Genomic DNA, 8,304 nt, shown 5'->3' with positions numbered 1-8,304 from the left:
TCTGCAGAGGAAGTGCATCTGTATATAAACCCTTAGCCTGAAAGATGATTGGCTGGCTCCAACTAGCATTCCAGCCCGATGACAAGATTGATACCGGTTAAGGTTGTCTCAAGCTTTGCACCCTTGGGAGAATTTTTTTTAGAAAAGAGGTCACTTACCTCTTTTCAAACAAAAACTGAGCAGAATGACTCAGGAGGGGGATTCTAATCTCTTCCTACTGTAGTTTCACTGCAACTCATTTATAATCTAACAGTTAAATGTAGTCTGAGTTATCTCTTTGTAGAGTTCCTTATCTTAATGTGTCCTCCTGGCAGTCAGTAATCGCTTACAATAGTATCTAAAAATGGAGCAGAAATATGGGCGAGGCTTTTGATAAGGGAGGAAATGCATTATTTGTGTTGTAACAGCACCTAGTGACTGTTATATAAACTTACGTAAAAATATACAGCACCTTCTATCCTGAAGGATCCCACTGCTTTACCATCTGAGTTCCGTTAGGGCACACCTGTAGACTGGGGCAGACTTTGACCCTATATGTTAGGGAAATAATTCCTTTCAGGTGAAACAGCCACCACTTAGGGATGAAGGGCATGTGTTGTGCACCAACAGAACTACACAAGCTTTTAGAACAGTGAATCAAGAATACTGTCTCCAGATGAAACTCAAGAGGTAATTTTAAATTAGCAGAATATATTACCCTAGCTTCAATTTGGCTAGAACACAGGATTCGGGGAATGGGGATCAATTGTTGTTCTATTGAAAGTGATTTGCCCTGGAATTGCCCATTACTACGTGGCACCCTGTATTTCTGAGAAATGTTCTATGGGATCTTTCTAATAATCAGGGGATTACAGAGGTTCAGTTTTGTCATGTCTGAAAGAACATGCAAGAACATGGGTATTTCTTTAGGTGTTACACTGGGTATGAATCCTAGGATATTGCGTCTAAGAAAGCTGGCCCATGTGAACATCCGTGCTTGAAAAGGGACTTGTCTGTTACGAACTGACCAGTAGAATTTGGGCAACATCCTACATATGTCTGGTCTGAAAGATAGATGGAAGTCAAGGATATATGATCGAACATCCCTGGCAGAGCTGTTGTTTGGTGCCAGCAGGGGAACGGTTGGAATAATGAGGAGGGCTTGGGCTCTCCAATTATCTATTTTGAATAAAACTGCCCGCTCAAATATTTTCCCACTTTATGTTGTGACTTTGTAGCGGGATGGTGAATGGCAACAACATCAGCACACAATAATATTGTGCAACAATGTACTGACATGGAACAACATAGAACAGAGATTCTCAAACTGTGGTCTGAGGGCCACCCGTGGTCTGCGAGCTCCATTCAGGTGGTCTGCGGATAGTTCCCTCTAAGGTGCATGCCTGGACGGCCGCACACGAGAGAATGAAGGGCCACTCACCTAATTAGTGGAGCTGCGCAGGTGAGGCTCTACTAATTAGATGCCTGGACCCTGGAGAAGATGCACATGTAAGGTGAGGTGGTGGCCTTGGAGGGGAATAGGGGTAGGTGGGAGGGGACAGTGGTGTGAGAAGAGGGGATGGGGGGGAATTTGGGATGTGCAGGATTGCAGTGGCCAGAAAAAGAGGTGACTTTCTGCAGCTCCAGGGCTGTGACTGCTGCGGAGAGACGGCCATCCTTCCCAGCCTCAGGTCTATGGCTGCTGTGGCGGGGGAGAGACCGCCCTCCTTCCTAGACTCAGCTCTGGGGCTGCCACGGCAGGGGAGAGAGGGCATATCCATTGCATTAGAAAGGTGTAAGTACTGATATTAAAATCTGAGTTGTGTGCTTTTATTTGTAGAACAAAAAAACGTTAATTATTATTAAGGTTTCTTTTATATAGCGCTTTTATCTAAAGTGCTTTACAATAGTTAGCTAAATGTACAAACAACATTTGGAAAAAAGAAAAGGAGTACTTGTGGCACCTTAGCGACTAACCAATTTATTTGAGCATAAGCTTTCGTGAGCTACAGCTCACTTCATCGGATGCATACTGTGGAAAGTATCGAAGATCTTTTTATACACACAAAGCATGAAAAAATGGGTATTTATCACTACAAAAGGTTTTCTCTCCCCCCACCCCACTCTCCTGCTGGTAATAGCTTATCTAAAGTGATCACTCTCCTTACAATGTGCATGATAATCAAGGTGGGCCATTTCCAGCACAAATCCAGGGTTTAACAAGAACGTCTGAGGGGTGGGGGGTAGGAAAAAACAAGGGGAAATAGGTTATTTCCCCCCACAAGTACTCCTTTTCTTTTTGCGAATACAGACTAACACGACTGTTACTCTGAAACCAACATTCGGAAAGAACGTTAAGTGGCCCGCCGAGACCCTCAGCAATTTTCAAGTGGTCCGCAAAAAGAAAAGTTTGAGAACCACTGACACAGAACTTCTCTGACTCCTATATCTCCTTCTCCCCTCAGTTGGAGCTCGTAAAGGGATTACTTATGATCTCAAATCCTATACTCTGTTTATGCAGCCAGGGCTACTAGTATTAGAACAGGTCATTTGTTTGAGGAAAGCAAGTTGAGTTTATGGTTACTGTATCAAGGGGGGATGAAAATAGATTAACTTGGAAGCCCAAAATTGAGGGTGAGTAGAAAACCAACCATGGCCTTTAAGCTTCATTAGAACCACTCATTTTTTTTGCCATGGTGATTTAACGTAATCATTTGAAGAATCGTCCATCTTGGAAATCTATGACTGAGCTACCAAGAAGAAAATGGGCCAAATTTTACCAAGCTGCAATCCCAGTGAAACCCTGTTGGCTTCAACAGGGCTTTATAGGGTGTAAGTCAGCAAAGACCTTGCTCTAGATTTTTAAGGAAACCCAGAAGACTGCTTTACTTGCTGACTTTTAATATGCCATTTGCACAGTTGAGACTGGAGGCAGATCACTCAGATAGTAGGAAAAGGAAGAAATGGGACCTTCATTAAAAGCCTTTGATAAAATCCTTTTTGCCTTCTTCACTATTACACATCTGATAGACTGCTTCAGATCCCTGCTACAGTCCCTGAGTTAAATCCATCCCTTGTGTAAAACCCCTGTGGCCAATGAAATTACAGGAGGGATGAATTTGTCCCCTTATAGCATATGCCCACACATCATGAACTACCCACAAGCAGTGAACTACACTTCAGCTACATCACTCCAAACCACCTGTTCTTCTTGTCGATAAAAAAGGGCTAAATGTTGCTGTAGTGTTATATTAGTTTCCTTTCCCTCTTGTAACAGTGTCATTAGAAATAGTTCAGAAATGGGCTAAATTATGCTGTAGATTTTTTTCCTTTCCCCCCTAAATTCTACTTGTTTGCCACATCTCATCCTCTCACTCAGAGAAAATATTAACATCAATGTTCTGGAGTTAAAAACCTTCATAATCTGCCTTTGGATGCAGTGTGCAGCAGAATCCCAGCATTCCACACTTCAGCTGTTTTGTCCCATGCTACACTGGCGTATCGCATGTTGACAGGCATGACGGTGGATAGAAACCTCGGCTGAGGAGATGCAGCAATGAGGCCACATCTAGGGGAGGTTCTGGCCGACTGTCTCTCCATTTGAGACATACTGGGCAACATTCACAACAGTAAAGGCTTGATAAGGCCTTCTGCATCACAACAACCCCCTCTCAACTCCTTCAGACCAAATCCTCATGCCCGAATGGTTGAGTAAATGGTGCTGGGGAATGAGGCTGTGGTGGGCGTAGCTCTGTGCACCCATTATCCACCAGGCTAAGGGGCAGAGATCAGGAGGAGGTGCACTATGGCAGTTCTGACTTTGCCCCCAAGTGCTGATGCACAGGGAGAACCCCACAGTAGGGATCTGTGTTGCACGGGGCTGGGAGTGCACAGTTCCCCAGAGGCTGGACTTGTTCTGCTGCCATGGACCCTCCTGCAGGTATGGAGACAGGATTTCTCCATTATCGTTTGCCTTAAGTGATGGGGAGGCCTTGCCTGCAACCTCTGCATAGGGTTGATTTTTCACTTGGCAAGTCTGATGCAAAGGCTGTGATGGGACAGAAAAATAAGGGAGGCCTTCAGAATTCCAAATCTGAGATATCTGGGAGCAATACTGAGGGAATGAAAGGCCTGCTGAAGAGATCACCAAAGAACTAATGCCACAATGAGCTGATGTGCCCAGGAAAGACTTTGACTAAAGACTGAGAAGTCATGTAGCTGAAGAAGGAATCTACAGTACTATACGGAAATTGAGATCGGTGACCTGTGAGCAAGTCTTGCTCTCTGGCCTGCTGCTTCCTATATGACACTACATTGTTCACTGTGTGTATCTGTGCTACATGTCTGACTGTTTTTAAAAAAGCATGGGCTCGGTTATCTAGCAGTATGGGCTTAAGAGATTGTAAAGGCAGTAGATCTCCATTTGCTTTCATTTCCCTGTGTGAAAGCCTGGGAATTGTTTGTTCAGGATGTTCTTTTTCACAAGTGATAGTCAGATATTAAACTCAGGAAGAAATAAAATGCATTCACCATACACTTGTTCTTGTGGCCTCTATTTAAAGCCCAATAGATAGAACTATCAAATAGTCAGTTAAATAAATAATTTAAGCATTATCTAAAATATAGAAACTTTCCATGGAACTGAAGTTCTAGCCTGAAAAGTGCCTCTTAAAAATGGTGTCATAAGTTCCAGATTTAGCGCCTCAGGCCCTGATTCAGTAAGGAACTTTGGCACATGTGTGAAGTGAATAACACTTAAATCCTTAAAGTTCATGTCCTTAAAGTTACATACATTCTTAGGATCTTGGCTGAATCAAAGCCTCAGTGATTCCAAATCAGGGCTCCAATCCTGCAACTGCAGCTGCATGGACAAACCCTTCCGCAGGACCCCATTGAAGCTAGCAGGGTTGCACAGCTGCAGCAGGCTTGCTATATGGATGCAGTTGCAGGACCACGGCTCCGTATTTGCTCTGTTATGGGCCTGATTCTGATTTCTCTAATTTTGGCTTTACGATGGTGTAACTCTGTTGATTCAATGGAGTAGCTCATGATTTACACCTGGTATAACTGAGATCAGAATCAATCCCACAACCAGTAAAATGTTGTTTGTTGTGGTTTTGGACAAACTCAAACTCAACTGGGAATATGAAAGTCAAATTGGGTTCTTCCCTGCTTGTGGCCCATAGAAATTCTACAGGTCTAAGTTTGCCCTCCATCAGCTATCTGTAAAACTCATCTGTCTTCTACACAGTTACATGAATGCAACTGAGCATTGGATATAGCCTGGCATCTGACATTTAGCCAACAATTCTGAGGATGTGCAAGCCAAGGTAGAGTCCAGCTTATTCTCCTGTAAACTGTAATCTCCGCAGCATTCACTGGAGTAAAAAACTGAACATATAAATACATGCAGACAGCAGGTTTCCTGAATCTGTTCTGTTTTGACTGTAGAACTACACTTTAAAACTAACCGATAATGGGTTATGCTAAAATACAGGGGAATGGATCTCAAGATACTCGGTTGTAGTCTTAATGGTACATGTGTAAAGGAATGTGCTATTACAGACACTGTTTTAGAATATTCTAGCTGAAAGTTCACACACTTGGGCACCTGTTCAGTAAAGCATTTCGTTTTCTCCCTTTAGCAGTTAAGTTTATTTTTCAAATCGGGTCACTTCTGGCTCTTACAAGGAGGACAATTATGTTTTAATAAACTGGTAAAGTTTGCAACACTGGAGGGTGATAAGTTAAACAAATATATGTGATTTTTCTTTTTAACTGTTACACTCAAACTACAGCTCATCTGTAGGCTGTCAGGAATTTCCAAAGAAGTTGATTTTTAAGTAAATGTGAATCATAAAAATTCTCATGCTTTAATGACTCCAGGTTACTTGTCAGTTGTTTGTGGTGTTAATCAAGGAGTGAAAGATGATCTCATTTCCTTTAGATATAATTCTGCTGCTCAGGTTGTATTTTTTAAACTAACTGTCTTCCTGTCCTGCACTTAGCCTGCTTAGTGTTGTTTCAGTGATCTTTTTTATTCCTGTTGGTGAAAGTATCAGAGTTTATCAGCTGTAGGTCCCTGGCCACTCTTGGGAAGCTGGTTGAGGTTGCATGTTTCTCCATGAATAGCTGTAATAGTCTGCTTTTTATCCCTGAACAAATGCCAGTGTAATCAGTCTTAAAAACTTGCTTCACTCAAGTCCAGAAACCAACTGTTTGCTCAGCTGTTTTATTGCGGTGCCCAGATAGGAATGGGGCTTGAAAAATCAAAACAATATAATCCTGCTCAAGTACAGTGTTGCTAGACACTTCAGCTGGAATTTTGAAAGAGGCTGAAAGGATTAGGAACCCAGTTCCTTTGGAGGAAGTTGGGTGCCTAACTTCCTTGGGAAACCTTTGAAAATAAATCCCAGCTATCATTCTGATCTTATTCATTCTGCTTTGGAGCTTGGGTGTATAAAGTGGGTATCTGAGGTGCGGTTTTTCTTCCTTGTTTTTCAATATAGGGTTGCTGTGTGCTCTCACACTGCTGCCTGTTTTGCCCCAGAAGTGGCTGCATTGGTGGGTTGCTACATTGGTGCACAGTATATCTATCTTTAACCTATGGTGCATGGATTGTGACAAATGCCCAAAGCAGATTCAGTCTGTATACGCTTCCAACCCTCTCTGGGGTTGATTGGGTTTGCGTAGATGCCTGAAAATGTGCAGAGCTGGGATAGTCATCTGTCACTTGTTTCTGTGCAAACTAATATGCCATGCTGTGATGAGTCAATTAATGTCTAAAGTCTGAGGTGCAGATGTTGGATCCAGTTATAAAACATCCCAAAATGTCTGCTTGTGTGCAGGCATGGGCCCATCTTTAGTTTAAAATCAGCTGGCCCATTGGGGGTGAGAACCTCATTTTGACTCTCCGAGGCCGGAAGGCAAACAAGACAAACAGAAACATACAGAGAGTCTTTTGGTGAGTCAGCTGTCCTGCTAATGCTGACCGTAAACTCTGTAAGGCAGTTTTTCAAGGGAATGCTATGTTCACATACCCTATACTGCTCTGAAAAAAGCACACTGAAACCAAGCATTTGGAAATTTACAGGAGTTTCGCAGAAAGAGCTGACAGGGAGTATTGTGTATGCGGAGTTTCAGCCAATCAGAAAGCTGTAACCTGCACTGAAAATGACAAATTGGGTCAGAATCAGATGCCAATTTACTTCCCCATCCCCCAAATTCTTGATGCTGAGGCATCTCCATTCTGAGACCATTGCAGCAGGAACAAGAGAGATTTAGTGAAAGATGAGACGCAAACAAACCTCCCAGGGTGAGATCTATAAGGCAAGTCCCAGTAGTAATATAACTGGGGGGGGCAGCCTAACTCCAGCTGTTCATGCTGTACAACCACTGGGCACTGTTGTCTTCAAGAGATCCCCACCCCGGACGCCATTAGAGACTCCATTCCTCCCTGCTTGCCCATGCAGCAGGCCCTCACACAGCAAAGGACCACAAATGCCTAGACTAACCTAGGTTGGTCTGCCCATGGGGAAGGAAGCACTGACCTTGTGAGCCACCTAGCCGAGCAGTACCAACACCATAGCAGGTGTCCTGGCGGAGAGGCAGCTTAACAAGTATGAATAGTTCCTACCGTACCTGGAGAAGTATCCTCTCTCAGAAGCCTTTGCTGGACTGCGGGAAGGAAAGAGTGTGGTTGTTAGCTCTTACACCTCCACCCTCTCAGGTGGAATTCAGAGTTGTAACAGTAGCCTCCAGGGGAGACTTGTCTGCCCTGAGGGCAGGAGTTGGTGTGTGTTAATTCTTCCCAGGTTCCTTGAAATGCAGAGCTCTGTCAACAGCTGCAGACTGGAACTAGATTTGTATCCCTGATATGTAAAAGGATTACTTTGATTGTAAATCAATCAAGTGCCTTTGAAATGGGCCCCAATCCAAACTTCTAAAGAAGTAGAACATCTAACCAGAGTATGCAGAAAAATATGTCTGTATTATGTGTATTACTATGGTGCCCAGGGCCGGCTCTAGGCACCAGCAAAGCAAGCAGGTGCTTGGGGTGGCACATTTGTAGGGGCGGCATTCGGGCCATCTTTTTTTTTTTTCTTTGCTTGGGGGCCGGCCCTGCAGGTGCTCACCCAGGTAGATGCTGTGGTTCGTGCTGCCAGTGGGGTCTGACATGTGGAGCGCGGGACACTCGGGCTGGGGGCCGCCCCATGGGGCACACGGAGGAGCCGTCTGCAAGTGTTGCAGGGCGGCCGCCCCCCAGCGCCGCAGCAAGGGCTGGGCGAAATGGCCTGAGCCACCCAGGGGCTGTGGCATGGCGGC

Source organism: Natator depressus, chromosome 7 (assembly GCF_965152275.1).
Source record: "Natator depressus isolate rNatDep1 chromosome 7, rNatDep2.hap1, whole genome shotgun sequence".
Classification (NCBI taxonomy): domain Eukaryota; kingdom Metazoa; phylum Chordata; order Testudines; family Cheloniidae; genus Natator; species Natator depressus.
This window is presented reverse-complemented; position numbering follows the sequence as displayed.